The following is a 23,743-nucleotide window of genomic DNA, read 5'->3' as shown; positions in this document are numbered from 1 at the left end:
CAAGTTTGTCATTGTTTTCATCGATGACATACTTATTTACTCAAAGAATTATCAAGAGCACGAAGAACATTTGAGAAAAGTGCTAGAAGTATTGAGGAAAGAAAAACTGTACGCTAAGTTTTCAAAGTGTGCATTTTGTTTGGAAGAAGTTCAATTCCTCAGTCACATAGTGAACAAAGAAGGTATCCAGGTGGACCCGGCAAAGATCGAAACCGTTGAAAAGTGGGAAACCCCAAAAACTCCGAAGCATATACGTCAATTTTTAGGATTGGCTGGTTACTACAGAAGATTCATCCAAGATTTCTCCAAAATAGCAAAACCCTTGACTGCATTAACGCATAAAGGGACGAAATTTGAATGGAAGGATGAACAAGAGAAGGCGTTTCAATTATTGAAGAAAAAGCTAACTACGGCACCTATATTGTCATTGCCTGAAGGGAATGATGATTTTGTGATTTATTGTGACGCATCAAAGCAAGGTCTTGGTTGTGTATTAATGCAACGGACGAAGGTGATTGCTTATGCGTCTAAACAATTGAAGATTCACGAGCAAAATTATACGACGCATGATTTAGAATTAGGCGCGGTTGTTTTTGCATTAAAGACTTGGAGGCACTACTTATATGGGGTCAAAAGTATTATATATACCGACCACAAAAGTCTTCAACACATATTTAATCAGAAACAACTGAATATGAGGCAGCGTAGGTGGATTGAATTGTTGAATGATTACGACTTTGAGATTCGTTACCACCTGGGGAAGGCAAATGTGGTAGCCGACGCCTTGAGTAGAAAGGACAGAGAACCCATTCTAGTAAAATCTATGAATATAATGATTCACACTAACCTTACTACTCAAATAAAGGAGGCGCAACAAGGAGTTTTAAAAGAGGAAAATTTAAAGGATGAAATACCCAAAGGATCGGAGAAGCATCTTAATATTCGAGAAGACGGAACCCGGTATAGGGCTGAAAGGATTTGGGTACCAAAATTTGGAGATATGAGAGAAATGGTACTTAGAGAAGCTCATAAAACCAGATACTCAATACATCCTGGAACGGGGAAGATGTACAAGGATCTTAAGAAACATTTTTGGTGGCCAGGTATGAAAGTCGATATTGCTAAATATGTAGGAGAATGTTTGACGTGTTCTAAGGTCAAAGCTGAACATCAGAAACCATCAGGTCTACTACAACAACCTGAAATCCCGGAATGGAAATGGGAAAACATTACCATGGATTTCATTACTAAATTGCCAAGGACTGCAAGTGGTTATGATACTATTTGGGTAATAGTTGATCGTCTCACCAAGTCAACACACTTCCTGCCAATAAGAGAAGATGACAAGATGGAGAAGTTAGCACGACTGTATTTGAAGGAAGTCATCTCCAGACATGGAATACCAATCTCTATTATCTCTGATAGGGATGGCAGATTTATTTTAAGATTCTGGCAGACATTACAGCAAGCATTGGGAACTCGTCTAGACATGAGTACTGCCTATCATCCATAAACTGACGGGCAGAGTGAAACGACGATACAAACGCTTGAAGACATGCTACGAGCTTGTGTTATTGATTTCAGAAACAGTTGGGATCGACATCTACCGTTAGCAGAATTTTCCTACAACAACAGCTACCATTCAAGCATTGAGATGACGCCGTTTGAAGCACTTTATGGTAGAAAGTGCAGGTCTCCAATTTGTTGGAGTGAAGTGGGGGATAGACAGATTACGGGTCTGGAGATAATACAAGAAACTACCGAGAAAATCATCCAAATTCAACAAAGATTGAAAACCGCCCAGAGTCGAAAAAAGAGCTACGCGGACAGTAAAAGAAAAGATATAGAGTTTGAAATTGGAGAAATGGTCATGCTTAAGGTTTCACCTTGGAAAGGCGTTGTTCGATTTGGTAAACGGGGGAAACTAAATCCAAGGTACATTGGACCATTCAAGATTATAGATAGTGTCGGACCAGTAGCTTACCAACTGGAGCTACCTCAACAATTCACGGCTGTACATAACACTTTCCACATCTCAAATTTGAAGAAATGTTTTGCTAAAGAAGATCGCACTATTCCGTTGGACGAGATCCAAATCAATGAAAAACTTCAATTCATTGAAGAACCCGTCGAAATAATGGATCGTGAGGTTAAGAGACTTAAACAAAACAAGATACTGATTGTTAAGGTTCGATGGAATGCTCGTAGAGGACCCGAGTTCACCTGGGAGCGTGAAGATTAGATGAAGAAGAAATACCCGCATTTATTTCCAGAAGATACGTCAACACCTCCAACTGCTTAAAATTTCTGGACGAAATTTATTTAACGGGTAGGTACTGTAGTGACCCGAACTTTTCCATGTTTATATATATATTAAATAAAATTGTTATTTACATGATTAAGTGTTTCCAACACGTTAAGCAATCAAACTTGTTAAGACTTGATTAATTGAAATAGGTTTCATATAGACAATTGACCACCCAAGTTGACCGGTGATTCACGAACGTTAAAACTTGTAAAAACTATACGATGACATATATATGGTTATATATATAGTTAACATGATTTTATTATAAGTATGTATCTCATTAGGTATTTTAACAATGAGTTATATACATAAAAATGAGACTATTAATTTAAGAAACTCTAAAACGATATATATAACGATTATCGTTATAACAACGTCTTACTAGATACATATGAATCATATTAAGATATTGATACACTTGGTTAATTATGTTAAATGATAAGTAAATATATTATTAAGTGTATTAACAATGAAATACATATGTAAAAATAAGACTACTAACTTAATGATTTCGAAACGAGACATATATGTAACGATTATCGTTGTAACGACATTTAACTGTATATATATCATACTAAGATATATTATATATCATAATATCATGATAATATAACAATTTAACATCTCATTTGTTATAATAAACAATGGGTTAACAACATTCAACAAGATCGTTAACCTAAAGGTTTCAAAACAACATTCACATGTAACGACTAACGATGACTTAACGACTCAGTTAAAATGTATATACATGTAGTATTTTAATATGTATTCATACACTTTTGAAAGACTTCAAGACACTTATCAAAATACTTCTACTTAACAAAAATGCTTACAATTACATCCTCGTTCAGTTTCATCAACAATTCTACTCGTATGCACCCGTATTCGTACTCGTACAATACACAGCTTTTAGATGTATGTACTATTGGTATATACACTCTAATGATCAGCTCTTAGCAGCCCATGTGAGTCACCTAACACATGTGGGAACCATCATTTGGCAACTAGCATGAAATATCTCATAAAATTACAAAAATATGAGTAATCATTCATGACTTATTTACATGAAAATAAAATTACATATCCTTTATATCTAATCCATACACCAACGACCAAAAACACCTACAAACACTTTCATTCTTCAATTTTCTTCATATAATTGATCTCTCTCAAGTTCTATCTTCAAGTTCTAAGTGTTCTTCATAAATTCCAAAAGTTCTAGTTTCATAAAATCAAGAATACTTACAAGATTGCAAGTTTACTTCCAAGTTTTCTAAATCAATTCCAGGTAATCATCCAAGATCAAGAAACCTTTGTTAATTACAGTAGGTTATCTTTCTAATACAAGGTAATAATCATATTCAAACTTTAATTCAATTTCTATAACTATAACAATCTTATTTCGAGTGGAAATCTTACTTGAAATTGTTTTCGTGTCATGATTCTGCTTCAAGAACTTTCAAGCCATCCAAGGATCCTTTGAAGCTAGATCTATTTTTCTCATTTACAGTAGGTTTATCTAAGGAACTTTAGTAGTAATGATGTTCATAACATCATTCGATTCATACATATAAAGCTATCTTATTCGAAGGTTTAAACTTGTAATCACTAGAACATAGTTTAGTTAATTCTAAACTTGTTCGCAAATAAAAGTTAATACTTCAAACTTGACTTTTAAAATCAACTAAACACATGTTCTATATCTATATGATATGCTAACTTAATGATTTAAAACCTGGAAACACGAAAAACACCGTAAAATCGAATTTACGCCGTCGTAGTAACACCGCGGGCTGTTTTGGGTTAGTTAATTAAAAACTATGATAAAATTTGATTTAAAAGTTGTTATTCTGGGAAAATGATTTTTATTATGAACATGAAACTATATCCAAAAATTATGGTTAAACTCAAAGTGGAAGTATGTTTTCTAAAATGGTCATCTAGACGTCGTTCTTTCGACTGAAATGACTACCTTTATAAAAATGACTTGTAACTTATTTTTCCGACTATAAACCTATACTTTTTATGTTTAGATTCATAAAATAGAGTTTAATATGAAACCATAGCAATTTGATTCACTCAAAACGGATTTAAAATGAAGAAGTTATGGGTAAAACAAGATTAGAGAATTTTTCTCATTTTAGCTACGTGAAAATTGGTGACAAATCTATTCCAACCATAACTTAATCAACTTGTATTGTATATTATGTAATCTTGAGATACCATAGACACGTATACAATGTTTCGACCTATCATGTCGACACATCTATATATATTTCGGAACAACCATAGACACTCTATATGTGAATGTTGGAGTTAGCTATACAGGGTTGAGGTTGATTCCAAAATATATATAGTTTGAGTTGTGATCAATACTGAGATACGTATACATTGGATCGTGGATTGATTCAGGATAATATTTATCGATTTATTTCTGTACATCTAACTGTGGACAACTAGTTGTAGGTTACTAACGAGGACAGCTGACTTAATAAACTTAAAATATCAAAATATATTAAAAGTGTTGTAAATATATTTTGAACATACTTTGATATATATGTATATATTGCTATAGGTTCGTGAATCAACCAGTGGCCAAGTCTTACTTCCCGACGAAGTAAAAATCTGTGAAAGTGAGTTATAGTCCCACTTTTAAAATCTAATATTTTTGGAATGAGAATACATGCAGGTTTTATAAATGATTTACAAAATAGACACAAGTACGTGAAACTACATTCTATGGTTGAATTATCGAAATCGAATATACCCCTTTTTATTAAGTCTGGTAATCTAAGAATTAGGGAACAGACACCCTAATTGACGCGAATCCTAAAGATAGATCTATTGGGCCTAACAAACCCCATCCAAAGTACCGGATGCTTTAGTACTTCGAAATTTATATCATATCCGAAGGGTGTCCCGGAATGATGGGGATATTCTTATATATGCATCTTGTTAATGTCGGTTACCAGGTGTTCACCATATGAATGATTTTTATCTCTATGTATGGGATGTGTATTGAAATATGAAATCTTGTGGCCTATTGTTACGATTTGATATATATAGGTTAAACCTATAACTCACCAACATTTTTGTTGACGTTTAAAGCATGTTTATTCTCAGGTGAATACTAAGAGCTTCCGCTGTTGCATGCTAAAATAAGGACAAGATTTGGAGTCCATGTTTGTATGATATTGTGTAAAAACTGCATTCAAGAAACTGATTTCGATGTAACATATTTGTATTGTAAACCATTATGTAATGGTCGTGTGTAAACAGGATATTTTAGATTATCATTATTTGATAATCTACGTAAAGCTTTTTAAACCTTTATTTATGAAATAACGGTTATGGTTTGTTTTAAAAATGAATGCAGTCTTTGAAAAACGTCTCATATAGAGGTCAAAACCTCGCAACGAAATCAATTAATATGGAACGTTTTTAATCAATAAGAATGAGACATTTCAACGTAGACGCACTGGAGATGATAAACACTAGGTTTGACTCACGAGCTATACCCCCGAACTTTACCCATAACCTCCGTAGCTATAACCCATAATTTCCTTAGCTCTATCCCGTTCGAAAAGCTTGTTTTGAAATAATTCGCTCATGACTCCATCGTAGTATTTTATGTATAAATAATAATACAAATACTACTAATAATAATATTAATAATAATATTAATAATAATAATAATAATAATAATAATATATAAATATATTTACGAGTGTAATATGTATGTGTGTGCAAAAATCTGAATGAATTGGTCTGAATTTATAGGACCTCTTCTGTCACCAGCCCCCATGCGATCGCATGGGGTTTGTACTGGTTAGCCATACGATCGCATGGCTGTAAAATCCAGCTCATAATGTTTTGTTTTCTTGTTTGTCGACATATTTTTATAATATAAATATAATATATTTAATTTATATAATTAATTATATATTATATTAAATTCACATGCCTAGTTGACTTGTAATTTTCATTCCGACGACTCGCACGTTGTCACTCGACTTATGTCCCGCTTCTGGTACCTCGAACGCATTTTCGTACGCTTAGAAAACTAGTACTTTTTGTTACGCGACGTGTACCTTTATAAAAAATTAAACTTAATCATTGCCAAACTATATCACTTGAATTGTAGCTTAATCAACTAAGTGTTTTGGTTATTTGCTTCAATAAATCAACGCCTCGTTTTATGACTAAGTTAATATATATATATATATATATATATATATATATATATATATATATATATATATATATATATATATATATATATATATATATATATATATATATATATATATATATATATATATACATTTTCATTTAGAATATTAAATTTATACATAATATATATGTTTGAAATATTTATCTAATAATATAATAGCTTTTCAAACTAATTATATTTCAAAGATTATTATATATAATCATTTAAATAATAGAATTTACTATGTCGTATCACGTTTACGTTTTTGAAACAATATATATATATATATATATATATATATATATATATATATATATATATATATATATATATATATATATATATATAATATAAAGCTTTACTTATATTCTTCTAATTTTATATAATCAATTTACCTTTATAAATAACAGATTACAATAACTCAGTTTTTGAAATCGTTTTTGTGACGACCCGGAAATTTTCGACCAAATTTAAACTTGATCTTTAATTGAATTCTACACGATAAGCAATGTCTGTAATGTTGAAGTCTCATAAACTTTGAACCGTGTTCATGTATACATTTGACCTTTGAACTATTTATATGGATTCAGTGAACTTTTAACTATATTCCTGATGATTCATGAACAATTGATTTTAATATTAAGATATTAAATATAATTACAAGTTGTTATACTAATATTGTTATATTTATTACTTCATTACTAATATTAATATTATTGCTAATGTTAATATCGATATTATTATTATTAATATCACTATATATATTATATAGATATGAGATTTGTTACATTTTATTTGTTATCATATTATTAAAACTAATATTATAGTTATCATTATCATTAATTATTAACTTGTTAAAATTAACATTTTTGTTATTATTAATATAATCATATTATTATTACCATTATGTGTAGTACCTTATCAATAATAATAATATTATTATTATTAATATAATTATTAGTAATTATTATTATTATTATTATTATTATTATTATTAAATGTATATATATTTATATTTATCAATTATTAATATTAATACTAATACTAATTAAAATTATAAAATCAACTTGAATCTGTATACATCGATATCAAATTTAATTCTTGTCTATTGATAATATCCTGTCAACATTTTCTTTGCTATAAAACAATTGTTTCATCGTCCATCATCTGGACCCAATTGTACGAATTGGTTATTTATCACAATCAAAAAGTTCCCTTTATTCCTTGCTCGAATAAAAGCCAACCCCAATTGTCAATACAAAATAAACAACCATTCAACAAATTGACAAATATCATGTAAGAAATTAAGAACACCTTTACCCCCACCATCCATCATCTCTTTGTCTTTTCTATCTGTACTCACCATGACTTAAACTAAACTAATTCAATGTGACCAAATAATTAATTAAACATATCAACTACTAAACTAATAATTCAAACCAATTAACCCATCGGTACATTTTCAGTCTAATAACTTTCATAATCATGAGTTATTAGAAGAGGAGTATGTACGCTTACTATTTGCATACATATGCTTATTATGATCAAACCATAAAATGCATCTATTCTTTCAAACGTTAGCTCACCAAACCACTTGTTCGGTTTCAAATCCAAGAAAAACCCACAAACAAATCACAAGCCGTTATTGGTATGCTACTGCTCGGTCCTTATTGCTGATACTGCTACAATTCCACATCTGTTTGCTGTTCTAAATTGCAAATCATCACCAGTACCATCAATTGCATCTTTTCCTGCTTCTTCTCCTTCCACCTGCAAAACACCACACAAACAACCACTTGTTCATGATTAACTAGTCTGCAACAACTGCTATAAACTACTACGTCTGTTTATGGCTATCAAACAAAACCGAACCACCTGCCATCACCTTCAAACACCCTCACTTCATTCATCATACTACATTTACACCTTGCATCTGTTAGACATCAAGAATACCCAAAACACCATTAAAACAAGTAAACTACTGCAAATTATAATCATTATACTGAATCAAATACTTCATCCACCTACTACAATATCAACTATTGCAACTACTGTCTCGCTGCAATACCTGTTTTCTCTATTTCCTGCTACGGTTTCTTTTCTCTGATTCAACCACCATAATCACCTCCATTAAATCAAAGTTGCTACTACATTCCTGTTTCATTCGAAGATCTTCACCATCATCATACCTGTAACATATCCAAGCACATCACAACTATAGTGGTACGTTTTCTGTTTCGGATTGGAAAAGAAATAAATCAAACCACCTTTAATTACCATCATCTATATATATATATATATCTCTAATCTATTCATATTCAAATATATATATTATATACCTGAGAAAAACATAAAGAGACCAAATATCACCTCTCCCTTATACCACCATCGCCATCATTACCCGAAATCAGGAAAACCGCCACTTGCTATTTGTTTTCTCTTCTTTCTTCTGCTGCAACTACAACTGCTGTGTATCTGTTATTGTCAAGAACATACCTAATTCACCACCCCTTTAATTTGTTACACCTGCTATTATACTATACTGAATGCTTTCGATTCAATTAAAATACAGAAAAATTATAGAGGAATGAAGAAGTTAATAGGTTATTAAAGCACCAATTCACTACATCACCAATTAAAAATCGATAACTTGATTGATGGAAGATGATAATACGATGATGGAAAAGGCCGATGATGAAGTGATTGAGGCTGATTACAAATCAACGACCTGCTATTCATCGATGGTTGTTTTTTGATTTATCCGTTGATGATGAAGATGTTTATTGATCGATTATTCGATGATTTTTTTTCTTCTTCTTTTCTTCTTCTCTGCGAATGGATCTGATCTTGATCTGATTTAGGGGAAAAGATCACCTAACGCGTACTTTTATTAGGTACTCCGTATTAGGTATAATCATAATTATAATTTATAATTATTATTATTAGTAATATTAATATTATTATTATTATTATTATTATTATTATTATTATTATTATTATTATTATTATTATAATTATTATAATTATTATAATTATAATTATTAGTATTATAATTATTTTATTACAAATATTATTATTATTACTATTTTTTATTATTATTATTAATATTATCACTATTATTACTATCATTATTATTATTATATTTATCATTATTATTATCACAATTATGGTTATTATTGCAAATAAATATTATTTTACAAAAATACAATACAAATATATTCATATTACATATTACTATATTGTTATTTTAAAATGATATTAATTAAGCTATATATAAAATGTATTACTTATATATATATATATATATATATATATATATATATACTTTTATCATATATAAACCTTAAAATGAATTTCTATTTTAATATATTGTGATGAATGATAAAAAAAAAATTATTTTATATTATTAAACTACTTCAATAAGTATTTGTTATATTAATATTAATAAATGTATTATGAGAATAAATATTAACTACTTAATGTATATATGATAAATATAACTTATTTATTAGTATAATAAATAAATTATTAATATATAAACTTGCTAATTGTTATTATATATTTTAATATATGTAAAATTGTTATAGGTTCGTGAATCCAAGGCTAACCCTGCATTGTTCAATTTAGTCATATGTATTTTTACTACAAAATACAGTATGGTGAGTTTCATTTGCCTTTTTACCCTTTATATTTTTGGGCTGAGAATACATGCGCTGCTTTTATAACTGTTTTACGAAATAGACTCGAGTAAATGAAACTACATTCTATGGTTGGATTATTAAACCGAATATACCCCTTTTTAGTCTGGTAATCTAAGAATTAGGGAACAGACACCCTAATTGACGCGAATCCTAAAGATAGATCTATCGGGCCCAACAAGCCCCATCCAAAGTACCGGATGCTTTAGTACTTCGAAATTTATATCATGTCCGTAGCAGGATCCCGGAATGATGGGGATTTTCTTATATGCATATTGTGAATGTCGGTTACCAGGTGTTCAATCCATATGAATGATATTTTTGTCTCTATGCGTGGGACGTATGTTTATGAGAAATGGAAATATGAAATCTTGTGGTCTATTAAAATTATGAAATGATTATTTATGTTAAACTAATGAACTCACCAACCTTTTGGTTGACACTTTAAAGCATGTTTATTCTCAGGTACGAAAGAAATCTTCCGATGTGCATTTGCTCATTTTAGGGATATTACTTGGAGTCATTCATGACATATTTTAAAAGACGTTGCATTCGAGTCGTTGAGTTCATCTAGATTAATATTAAGTCAATTATAGTTAGATATATTATGAAATGGTATGCATGCCGTCAACTTTCGATGTAATGAAATATTGTCTTTTTAAAAACGAATGCAATGTTTGTAAAATGTATCATATAGAGGTTAAGTACCTCGCGATGTAATCAACTATTGTGAATCATTTATAATCGATACGGACTTCGTCCGGATGGATTAGGACGGGTCCTTTCAGTTGGTATCAGAGCGGTGGTCTTAGCGAACCAGGTCTTGCATTAGTGTGTCAAACTGATAGTTGTTAGGAGGCATTAATGAGTCTGGACTTCGACCGTTTCTGCATGTCAAAAGTTTTGCTTATCATTTCATGTCGGAAATTACTTACTTATCCTCCTTAAAGTCTTGACACATCTTACTGCCTCTATTGCATAGACAGTGTATAGATAAATTCATATCTTAGCGTACCTGACAATTCATATCTTAGCGTATCTGTTACTGTAGACCTTGCCTGATATCTCTCGTAAATTTCTCCTTAATTTAAGGGATTTTGGTACTATATATATCTATGCATATTATGTACTGAGAATACCATCCAACTATCATTTACTGTCACTAAACTTTTCATACCAAAAATCTTTTCTGTGATCGCGTAAGATGGCCTCTACGAATCGACCAAGTTCCTCCGACTCTGAAGACAGCGTGACGGGAGCGCACCAATCGATCAACTACCTTGATTTCTTTAGAAAGTGGGGATGGGTTCGCGAAATACTTACCCTATGGAGAAATGAAGAAGGTACTCCATATCACTAGCCGAACTTACCACCTAACGTCGGAGTGCTCGATCCGCTTACCGGCGAACCTGTTCGCAATACTGTTTTCACTCTTTTCGCACGGATTTTCCGCCTCGAAGGTCGACTCAATGTCATTAAAGATAGTATTCGTCCTCTACTCCTAGATTCTAATCAGATAGGATTATCAGAAGAAGTTAGAAGACTTCGAACTAAATATCAAGAATTGACAAACCTTACGGAAGAATGGGTAGAACTAATTCATAGGCTCGAGCGTAAAGTAGAAACCTTGGAGGTGACGGTGTTCGATTTGGAAGCTAGGCTCGCATCTACTACGCAGGTACCACAAGTAGTACCGACACCAACACCAACACCACCAGCACCAACATCATTTCCATCACCACGAGCTCCGTAAGCACCACAGACACCGAAGAGTACTGAGAATGATGAATTATGAAATAATAATTCATTACTTTCTGTTCACGATTGAAAGATATATGTATATATATTTATGTATATCTCGAGATCGTAATAAAAATTCTTTTCACATTAACTATGACGTGTGAAATTTTAACGGGTAGGTAATACCCGAGAAAGATAAAAGAAGCTTTAAAGAGCTTATATCATAATTAATTCACATATGTTATCATTCACACCTTTCATCAAATGATTTAACAATCAATATCTATAAATTCGTGATTACATCTGAATAAAATATATGTGTAAGTATATTTTCATAAAGATTGTAATTAAAAATTCTTTCGTACAAAACTATTAATGATGAAAATATTTTAACGGGTAGGTAATACCCGAGGAATATTTAGATTTCACATAAATAAGTTACACTGTACATTCTTCGAATCTGATTCAACAGTCAATTACTATCTACTTACATCCATAGATATACGAATCTGTTCACCGCAGAATAACCATTTTCATTTGGATTTGACCTATCAGAATCCAACAAGTGGCATAATGAAGAAAACATTGGACAAAATAAAATTTGTTAGAAACAAACAAATTAACTATGAGAAATTTTGTTAAGAATCTACGCTAACAAATCCTAGCTAACTGTTCCTAGCTAACTGTTAATTCCGTATTACATTTTAAATTATCGCAATTTATTTATCGCAATTTAATTATCGCAATTTTAATTCTCGCAATTTTATTTATCGTCATTTAATTTCTGTTATTTATTTTACGCACTTTAAATATCGAGACACGTATACAAGGTTTTGACATATCATATAGACGCATCTATATATATTATTTGGAATAACCATAGACACTCTATATGCAGTAATGATCGAGTTTTCTATACTGGGTTGAGGTTGAATCTACAATAATATATATAGTTTGAGTTGTGATCGAGTCTGAGACATGTACACGGGTCACGATACGTATTAATTAATTCGGATATTATATATTAAACTATATATGAATTATTAGACTGTTAACTGTGGACTATCGACTGTGGACTTATAGTATTGGACAATTAAAATGAATTAAAATATTGATTATAACATATGAAACTAAACATTTCTTCAAGTTTGCCACTTGATTTCATCTAAAACCTCATTTATATCTTGACGATTACAATCTGTGTTCAAACGTTTCATGATTCTTGAAAACACCTCAATCGATAGGATGAATCAACCGCACTTCATCTATGGAAGGAAAGATTTATGCATATAGTTATGCACCTGAGAAACTCTCGGCAACTGAGTAAAAGTTTAACACGTAGCCGCGTCAGATCCTTTGGCATTTATTAGAAAAAATAACTTTACGATCTCTTTTCAAAGTAGCGAATTTTGTCACAGCTCCAGCAAGTCAACTTCGACTTTTCATTGAAAGTAACCTTACTATAATCCTGATATATACAATTACCCTTTTGATACCGGAGAATTCTTTTAAATTCCACCATATTACCAGCAGACGTACCAGCAACCTCGTTGTTTTTTGGCTTAAATCTCTCTGACAAATCATTATATTTATTCATTGAAACCCTATCATATACTCATCCACATCTTGTAACGAGAACTGCCATACCAATTACCGGGAATCAGTAATCAGTACTTTGAAAACTCACAGCATATCTACATCAACTGTTATATGTATAACATTTATCTCTTAGAATTATGATCTTTCATTCTGAAATTCTAAAAAGCACTCAGTCTACAAATCAATACTCTGAATGTTGAAAAAGCTGAATGAAGCAGCAGAAACCATAGACAACCGTAAACGACCTTAATCATCGAAAGTTTGATGATAAAGAATAGTATGTTGGAAAAGTTCAGAAAAGTTGGAACTGGAAAACGGATTGAGCTAACCACGAAGGAGACCAAGGACAAATACAAGGACCATACCATATATTCGAGGAATCCAGGTAATCCTGGATCCGATGAAACCTTCAACGAATATCTTGCTCCATACTCATGTTAAAATCTTGCAGAAAATCTTCCTCATCGACCATCGAACTTAGAAATTCCAAAATATCATCATAAATATCTTCGATATTTCTGAAGATATTTTCATAAATATTCTCTTCCGAAATTATTTACCTCTTCGTGCTATCTATATTACATCATAAAAGAAACTACTTTAGTTTCTAAAATTCTTTAAAATTCGAGTTTAAATTATGAATGTTTTTGAAGTAGTGTTGGGAATTGATGCATGAGTTAGTATAATATAATGACACTTGATCAACGTGATTATATTACAGTAAGTCATGCTGAGTTTCTAATGGGACGTGATGATTCACAGATCCTAACATCATCACGTGCCATGTTACATAATTCTTTCATTCTACTTAACTTCTGAACATATCAAGAAGGTATATTCTTGATAGTTCTATTCTTAGTGATTCTAGTAATTTGACAAATCAAATCGTGCTATTACGTTTATTCTTGTTTAGAACATTACGTTCATTTGAAACTCCATACTTACGAATTTTGGACCGTTACTCGCTTTAATAGAGGTCGAGAAGATAATAAAAAGACAAAGAGCTCTAAAATATAAGAGAAAATATTAAGTCCAATAACAACACGAAGGTTACAAACCGTGGATATTAATACGAATAGCAATATAAAGATACGGTATAATTAAGAATAGTATCACCCCAAGATAATAGCAAAAGTAAACAGATATGTCTGGTGGAAGATTAAAAAGAAGGATGACAGAAATGATAATTAGGAAAATATCAGGGTTTAGAATTGGATTAAGCATTCCCATGATCCTTTAAATTGGGAATTATATAGAAATGGTGAGAATAAGGGAACGGAAGAGTTTAATTTATAATGGAAATATCATACAGAGTAATCGAGACAGATAATCGCATTCAATTAAAGAGATCTCAATTTCCTTACTCGCCGAAGAATCAAATCGTTTAGATTTCGAAGATTTTCTTTAAATCCCTTGAATTCCAGAATTCAACCAAGTCAACGTCAAAAGCTAAAACGCACCTTATTTTCTAAATTCAACCCTGACTACATCAAAAGCTAAGGCGAATCTTATTTTCCTCATTTCAATCTTTTGTGATAGCTTCATTCGTGCTCTTCGAATAATCGAATTATTTTATCTGTATTATTCAATAATGATAAAACTCTATTTATCAGCTCATACTCGTCAGGGAAACATATTTATTGTTAGCCATGAAGACCTCACTCAAATTTCGGGACGAAATTTCTTTAACGGGTAGGTACTGTGACGACCCGGAAATTTTCGACGAAATTTAAACTTGATCTTTAATTGAATTCTACACGATAAGCAATGTCTGTAATGTTGAAGTCTCATAAACTTTGAACCGTGTTCATGTATAAATTTGACCTTTGAACTATTTATATGGATTCAGTGAACCTTTAACTATATTCCTGACGATTCATGAACAATTGATTTTAATATTAAGATATTAAATATAATTACAAGTTGTTATACTAATATTATTATATTTATTACTTCATTACTAATATTAATATTATTGCTAATGTTAATATCGATATTATTATTATTAATATCACTATATATATTATATAGATATGAGATTTGTTACATTTTATTTGTTATCCTATTATTAAAACTAATATTATAGTTATCATTATCATTAATTATTAACTTGTTAAAATTAACATTTTTGTTATTATTAATATAATCATATTATTATTACCATTATGTGTAGTACCTTATCAATAATAATAATAATAATAATATTATTATTATTATTAATATAATTATTAGTAATTAGTATTAGTATTATTATTATTATTATTATTATTATTATTATTATTATTAAATGTATATATATTTATATTTATCAATTATTAATATTAATACTAATACTAATTAAAATTATAAAATCAACTTGAATCTGTATACATCGATATCAAATTTGATTCTTGTCTATTGATAATATCCTGTCAACATTTTTTTTGCTATAAAACAATTGTTTCATCGTCCATCATCTGGACCCAATTGTACGAATTGGTTATTTATCACAATCAAAAAGTTCCCTTTATTCTTTGCTCGAATAAAAGCCAACCCCAATTGTCAATACAAAACAAATAACCATTCAACAAATTGACAAATATCATGTAAGAAATTAAGAACACCTTTACCCCCACCATCCATCATCTCTTTGTCTTTTCTATCTGTACTCACCATGACTTAAACTAAACTAATTCAATGTGACCAAATAATTAATTAAACATATCAACTACTAAACTAATAATTCAAACCAATTAACCCATCGGTACATTTTCAGTCTAATAACTTTCATAATCATGAGTTATTAGAAGAGGAGTATGTACGCTTACTATTTGTATACATAAGCATATTATGATCAAACCATAAAATGCATCTATTCTTTCAAACGTTAGCTCACCAAACCACTTGTTCGGTTTCAAATCCAAGAAAAACCCACAAACAAATCACAAGCCGTTATTGGTATGCTGCTGCTCGGTCCTTATTGCTGATACTGCTACAAATCCACATCTATTTGCTGTTCTAAATTGCAAATCATCACCAGTACCATCAATTGCATCTTTTCCTACTTCTTCTCCTTCCACCTGCAAAACACCACACAAACAACCACTTGTTCATGATTAACTAGTCTGCAACAACTGCCATAAACTACTACGTCTGTTTATGGCTATCAAACAAAACCGAACCACCTGCCATCACCTTCAAACACCCTCACTTCATTCATCATACTACATTTACACCTTGCATCTGTTAGACATCAAGAATACCCAAAACACCATTAAAACAAGTAAACTACTGCAAATTATAATCATTATACTGAATCAAATACTTCATCCACCTACTACAATATCAACTATTGCAACTACTGTCTCGCTGCAATACCTGTTTTCTCTATTTCCTGCTACGGTTTCTTTTCTCTGATTCAACCACCATAATCACCTCCATTAAATCAAAGTTGCTACTACATTCCTGTTTCATTCGAAGATCTTCACCATCATCATACCTGTAACATATCCAAGCACATCACAACTATAGTGGTACGTTTTCTGTTTCGGATTGGAAAAGAAATAAATCAAACCACCTTTAATTACCATCATCTATATCTATATATATCTCTAATCTATTCATATTCAAATATATATATTATATACCTGAGAAAAACATAAAGAGACCAAATATCACCTCTCCCTTATACCACCATCGCCATCATCACCCGAAATCAGGAAAACCGCCACTTGCTATTTGTTTTCTCTTCTTTCTTCTGCTGCAACTACAACTGCTGTGTATATGTTATTGTCAAGAACATACCTAATTCACCACCCCTTTAATTTGTTACACTTGCTATTATACTATACTGAATGCTTTCGATTCAATTAAAATACAGAAAAATTATAGAGGAATGAAGAAGTTAATAGGTTATTAAAGCACCAATTCACTACATCACCAATTAAAAATCGATAACTTGATTGATGGAAGATGATAATACGATGATGGAAAAGGCCGATGATGAAGTGATTGAGGCTGATTACAAATCAACGACCTGCTATTCATCGATGGTTGTTGTTTGATTTATCCGTTGATGATGAAGATGTTTATTGATCGATTATTCGATGAGTTTTTTTCTTCTTCTTTTCTTCTTCTCTGCGAATGGATCTGATCTTGATCTGATTTAGGGGAAAAGATCACCTACCGCGTACTTTTATTAGGTACTCCGTATTAGGTATAATCATAATTATAATTTATAATTATTATTATTAGTAATATTAATATTATTATTATTATTATTATTATTATTATAATTATTATAATTATTATAATTATTATAATTATTATAATTATAATTATTAGTATTATAAATATTTTATTACAAATATTATTATTATTACTATTTTTTATTATTATTAATATTATCACTATTATTACTATCATTATTATTATTATATTTATCATTATTATTATTATCACAATTATGGTTATTATTGCAAATAAATATTATTTTACAAAAATACAACACAAATATATTAATATTACATATTACTATATTTTTATTTTAAAATGATATTAATTAAGCTATATATAAAATGTATTACTTATATATATATATATATATATATATATATATATATATATATATATATATATATATATACACTTTTATCATATATAAACCTTAAAATGAATTTCTATTTTAATATATTGTGATGAATGATAAAAAAAAATTATTTTATATTATTAAACTACTTCAATAAGTATTTGTTATATTAATATTAATAAATGTATTATGAGAATAAATATTAACTACTTAATGTATATATGATAAATATAACTTATTTATTAGTATAATAAATAAATTATTAATATATAAACTTGCTAATTGTTATTATATATTTTAATATATGTAAAATTGTTATAGGTTCGTGAATCCAAGGCTAACCCTGCATTGTTCAATTTAGTCATATGTATTTTTACTACAAAATACAGTATGGTGAGTTTCATTTGCCTTTTTACCCTTTATATTTTTGGGCTGAGAATACATGCGATGCTTTTATAACTGTTTTACGAAATAGACACGAGTAAATGAAACTACATTCTATGGTTGGATTATTAAACTGAATATGCCCCTTTTTAGTCTGGTAATCTAAGAATTAGGGAACAGACACCCTAATTGACGCGAATCCTAAAGATAGATCTATCGGGCCCAACAAGCCCCATCCAAAGTACCGGATGCTTTAGTACTTCGAAATTTATATCATGTCCGAAGGAGGATCCCGGAATGATGGGGATATTCTTATATGCATATTGTAAATGTCGGTTACCAGGTGTTCAATCCATATGAATGATATTTTTGTCTCTATGCATGGGACGTATGTTTAAGAGAAATGGAAATATGAAATCTTGTGGTCTATTAAAATTATGAAATGATTATTTATGTTAAACTAATGAACTCACCAACCTTTTGGTTGACACTTTAAAGCATGTTTATTCTCAGGTACGAAAGAAATCTTCCGATGTGCATTTGCTCATTTTAGGGATATTACTTGGAGTCATTCATGACATATTTCAAAAGACGTTGCATTCGAGTCATTGAGTTCATCAAGATTAATATTAAGTCAATTATAGTTAGATATATTATGAAATGGTATGCATGGCGTCAACTTTCGATGTAATGAAATATTGTCTTTTCAAAAACGAATGCAATGTTTGTAAAATGTATCATATAGAGGTCAAGTACCTCGCGATGTAATCAACTATTGTGAATCGTTTATAATCGATACGGACTTCGTCCGAATGGGTTAGGACGGGTCCTTTCAGTTTTCATACGATTGAAAAATAGATCAGTCGAATATTATGAAATCCAGTTATCCACTGACTTTTGTCTAACCTTCATCAATTAACACATTTGTTCCTACTTGTAAATCACTTTATCAATTATTTCGAATATCGTCAAAAATAAGAGGTTTTCTAATTCAAAGTGGACCTCTCAACAGAGACTCGTAATCATAACATAATGTATTTTGATAATTCAATCATTTAATATTATCTTTAATTCCGTCGATAAACATATAAAACATATATTGAGACAAATACGTTTAATGTAAAGTATTATACACTTAATACTTTGTTGATGATTTCAAGTTATATATATATATATATATATATATATATATATATATATATATATATATATATATAATTCAATCATTTGATATTATCTTTAATTCCGTCGATAAACATATAAAACATATATTGAGACAAATACGTTTAATGTAAAGTATTATACACTTAATACTTTGTTGATGTTTTCAAGTTATATATATATATATATATATATATATATATATATATATATATATATATATATATATATATATATATATATATATATATATATATATATTCATATCCAATTATATAATGGTTAGTGAATCGTCGGAATCTGGTCGAGGTTAAATGTAACGACCCGCACTTCATTAATCCAAAAACACCCTAATTTTTTTTTCTGGGTCAGTACATCTGGACGGCGTCCAGATTCCTGGACGGCGTCCAGTACTGAAGACTTGGACGGCGTCCAAACTATTGGGACGACGTCCCAATGAACTGTCAGGTTCTGATCTCGGGTTCCAAATTACACGAGCGGAAATCCCGCTTCCCGATACTTTTAAACGAAAACCTTTTCACAACATATTATAATAAGTAAAACTAAGAGATTTTCATCATCAAAACGAGTTTTACAACACCGGGCCCACAATGTCCTGTTTTACGAAATTCGTTCAAATACAAGTTTCGACCTTAAGAGTTTAAATTCAAAACGACACCTAGAGCACGGTGTTTGGGGTTAAACTACCCAATCTCGGTCAAACTCCAAAAGCTAAATCACCTAAAAGCATCCCCTATCAAAACAAGCGGGAGACCACTAATCCAATTGAATACCTTTGCCTTTATCCAAGCCCGAGCCTAAAAAGATAAACAACGAGAGGGTAAGCTAAAGCTTAGTGAGTGCAATAGTTATACATGTATATATATAACCTACTTACTTGCATTACTTACACAATACCGCACACAAGCTAGCAATTCGACAACCATGCAAAACATTATGCATATACCAATATCTGCAATTCACAATGAGCTAGCAATACCAATAGTATATAGTTCACAATTAAATATGCTAATACAAAGATTCATACAACCATGGTTAACCAATCATACTAGGGAACGGTACTCGTAAAATACCGTCAGAGTTCATAACATCCATTAGTGTTACTTAAACACCGCGTAATCACTAATCCCCCGGGTGATGTCTTGAACAACGCGACCATCTCACCCCCATGACAATGTGGTGTCTTGAACACCGCTACGATTCCACGTGTCAATCAAAACAATGAGTGGTGCCTTGAAAACCGCGGCATCCACTCCCATGACAATGTGGTGTCTTAAACACCGCGACAATACCACATGTCAATCAAACAATGAGTAGTTTCTTGAACACCGCGACAATACTACTCGTTATATAGAATGTGGTGTCTTGAACACCGCGACAATGCCACATTCATACTACACAAATAAATACATTATATACGTACACGCATAATTATTCCACTCACCTTACACCTTTGGTGAATCGATAAACCAAGCTCGCAACTTCAAGGTAACGTACCTATTACATTATGCACATATATCAATCATTCATTCAAATTGGTCAACCAACTTATTCGCCATTCTAGTGCCATTCAGCCCATAGTGCAAACGTGACCCATTTGCACCATTCATTCTAACAGTAGGTCGGGATTATGTCAACCCTTACCAATACTTCATTTATGGTCTTAATACACCTTTTAACACAAGGTTATCACATTTTCACACCCATTAACCCACTTAGGTCATCAAAGACTCATTTGACCCATTTCAAGGTTAACACACCCATTTGGGTCACTAACAAACCCAAATACACCCATTCACTTTAAACACTAAATGTGCTAGTGATTTACTAACATTTAAGACCCATAAACACAACTTAACATTTCAAGACCCTAGGTTAGTCATCTTTGAGTCATCATGACCCAAACTTACCCAAAAACCCTCAAATCACTAACAAATGGGTTTTATGCTCATCTATAACCCAAACCCTAACCCTTAAACAATTAAAACAAGAAAATCAAGGTTAAGACTTACCACTACAATCAAAATGTAGCTAGTGAGGAGATGAACAACTTTAATACTCGAGCTCTAACCCGAAACAAGCTTCTTCCTCTTCGATTTGAGCGCTCTCCCACAAGAATCACTCTCTCTCTCTCTCTAGAATATAAGTGGAAGAGGTGTGGTAGTTATAGATGGAGTAAATGATGCTCCAAAAACTGATATAGGGCTTTAAATTCGGCCCCTAAGTGAAATTACCAAAATACCCATTTAAATATCTAAAAATAAGATAGCTGGCCCGCCAGTTCATTTGGACGGCGTCCAGTCCTTCACACTGGGACGGCGTCCCACCCATTTGGACGGTGTCCCAACCACCTGGGAAAACATGATCTTACAACTCTCCCCCACTTGAACCGAATTGCGACCTCGCAATCCAAGCCGCATGATAAGCAGGAAGATACACTAAAACAAACTCTTCGGGCTCCCAAGTGAACTCGGAACCTATACTACAACGCCATTGAACTTTAAAAGTTCTCACCTCCTTATTCCTCAATCTTTTGACCTTTTCGTCGAGTATGGAAATCGGCTCCTCAACGTACGCTAACTTGTTGTTTAGCTCAATCTCGTCTAAGGGCACCCATGATGAATCATCCGCAAGACACTTACGGAGATGGAAAACATGAAATGTATTATGGATCCCAGCAAGCTCTTCGGGTAATTCCAAACGATACGCAACTTCACCAACTCGAGATAAAATTTTAAATGGCCCAATAAACCGAGGAGCTAACTTTCCCCGTTTTCTAAATCGAATGACACCTTTCCATGGCAAAAATTTAAGCATCACCATGTCACCTTCTTGAAACTCAATCGGTCACCTTCGTTTGTCGGCATACGCTTTTTGTCGATCTTGAGGCTTTTTCAAATGTGCCCGTATCATATCAATCTTGCTATTCGTCTCTAAAACCAAATCGGTACTCCCGATTTCTCTTTGACCCACTTCACCCTAACAAATAGGGGTTTGGCACCTACGCCCATAAAGCATCTCATAAGGTGGCATCCCGATACTAGTATGATAACTATTATTGTACGAGAATTCCACCAAAGGTAAGTGATCATCCCAACTACCACCGAAATCAATAATACACGTCCGTAACATATCCTCCAAAGTTTGATTCGTACGTTTGGTTTGACCGTCCGTTTGAGGATGATACACCGTGCTCAATTTCAATTGTGCACCCATATCTTCATGAAACTTCTCCCAAAACTGAGATGTGAAACGGGTATCTCGATCCGAAATAATAGATATAGGAACCCCGTGTCTCGATATCACCTCCTTGATAAATAACTTAGACAAAGCCTCCGATGATATCGCTTCCCGAATGGGAAGAAACAAGGCACTCTTTGTCAATCGATCAACTATTACCCAAATAGAGTCAAATTGGGTTCTCGCCGTCTTTGGTAACTTTGTGATGAAATCCAAGGTAATGTACTCCCATTTCCATTTCGGGACTTCTAAAGGTTGTAACGTACCATAGCTTTTGGTGTTCGGCTTTAACTTGCAAACACGAGACACATTATTCGACATATTTAACAACATCACGTTTCATGCCCGGCCACCAATACTCTTTCCTCTAATCAAGATACATTTTCGTCGCGCCCGGGTGAATGGAATACTTTGACTTATGTGCTTCATCAAGTAGCACTCACTGATAATCACCCATTTTAGGCACCCACACTCGTCCTTGAAAGGATAACAAACCATGCGGACCTAAGGTAATAGACTCCGTTTGTCCCACGATTCGTTCCTCATGCTTATTGTTAACAAAAGCTTCGATTTGAGTCTCGCCAAGCTTTACAAGAAAATCATTGGTAATAATCATGCGCAACGATCCTACTCGTATCGCCGGATGTTGACTCTTTCGACTTAACGCATCCGCGACCACATTCGCCTTACCCGGATGATAAAGTATTTCACAATCATAGTATTTCACCACATCCATCCATCTACGTTAACGATAGTTTAAATCTCTTTGATCAAAAAGGTGTTTTAAGCTCTTGTAATCCGAATAAACCATA

Source organism: Rutidosis leptorrhynchoides, chromosome 11 (genome assembly GCF_046630445.1).
Source record: "Rutidosis leptorrhynchoides isolate AG116_Rl617_1_P2 chromosome 11, CSIRO_AGI_Rlap_v1, whole genome shotgun sequence".
Classification (NCBI taxonomy): domain Eukaryota; kingdom Viridiplantae; phylum Streptophyta; class Magnoliopsida; order Asterales; family Asteraceae; genus Rutidosis; species Rutidosis leptorrhynchoides.
This window is presented reverse-complemented; position numbering follows the sequence as displayed.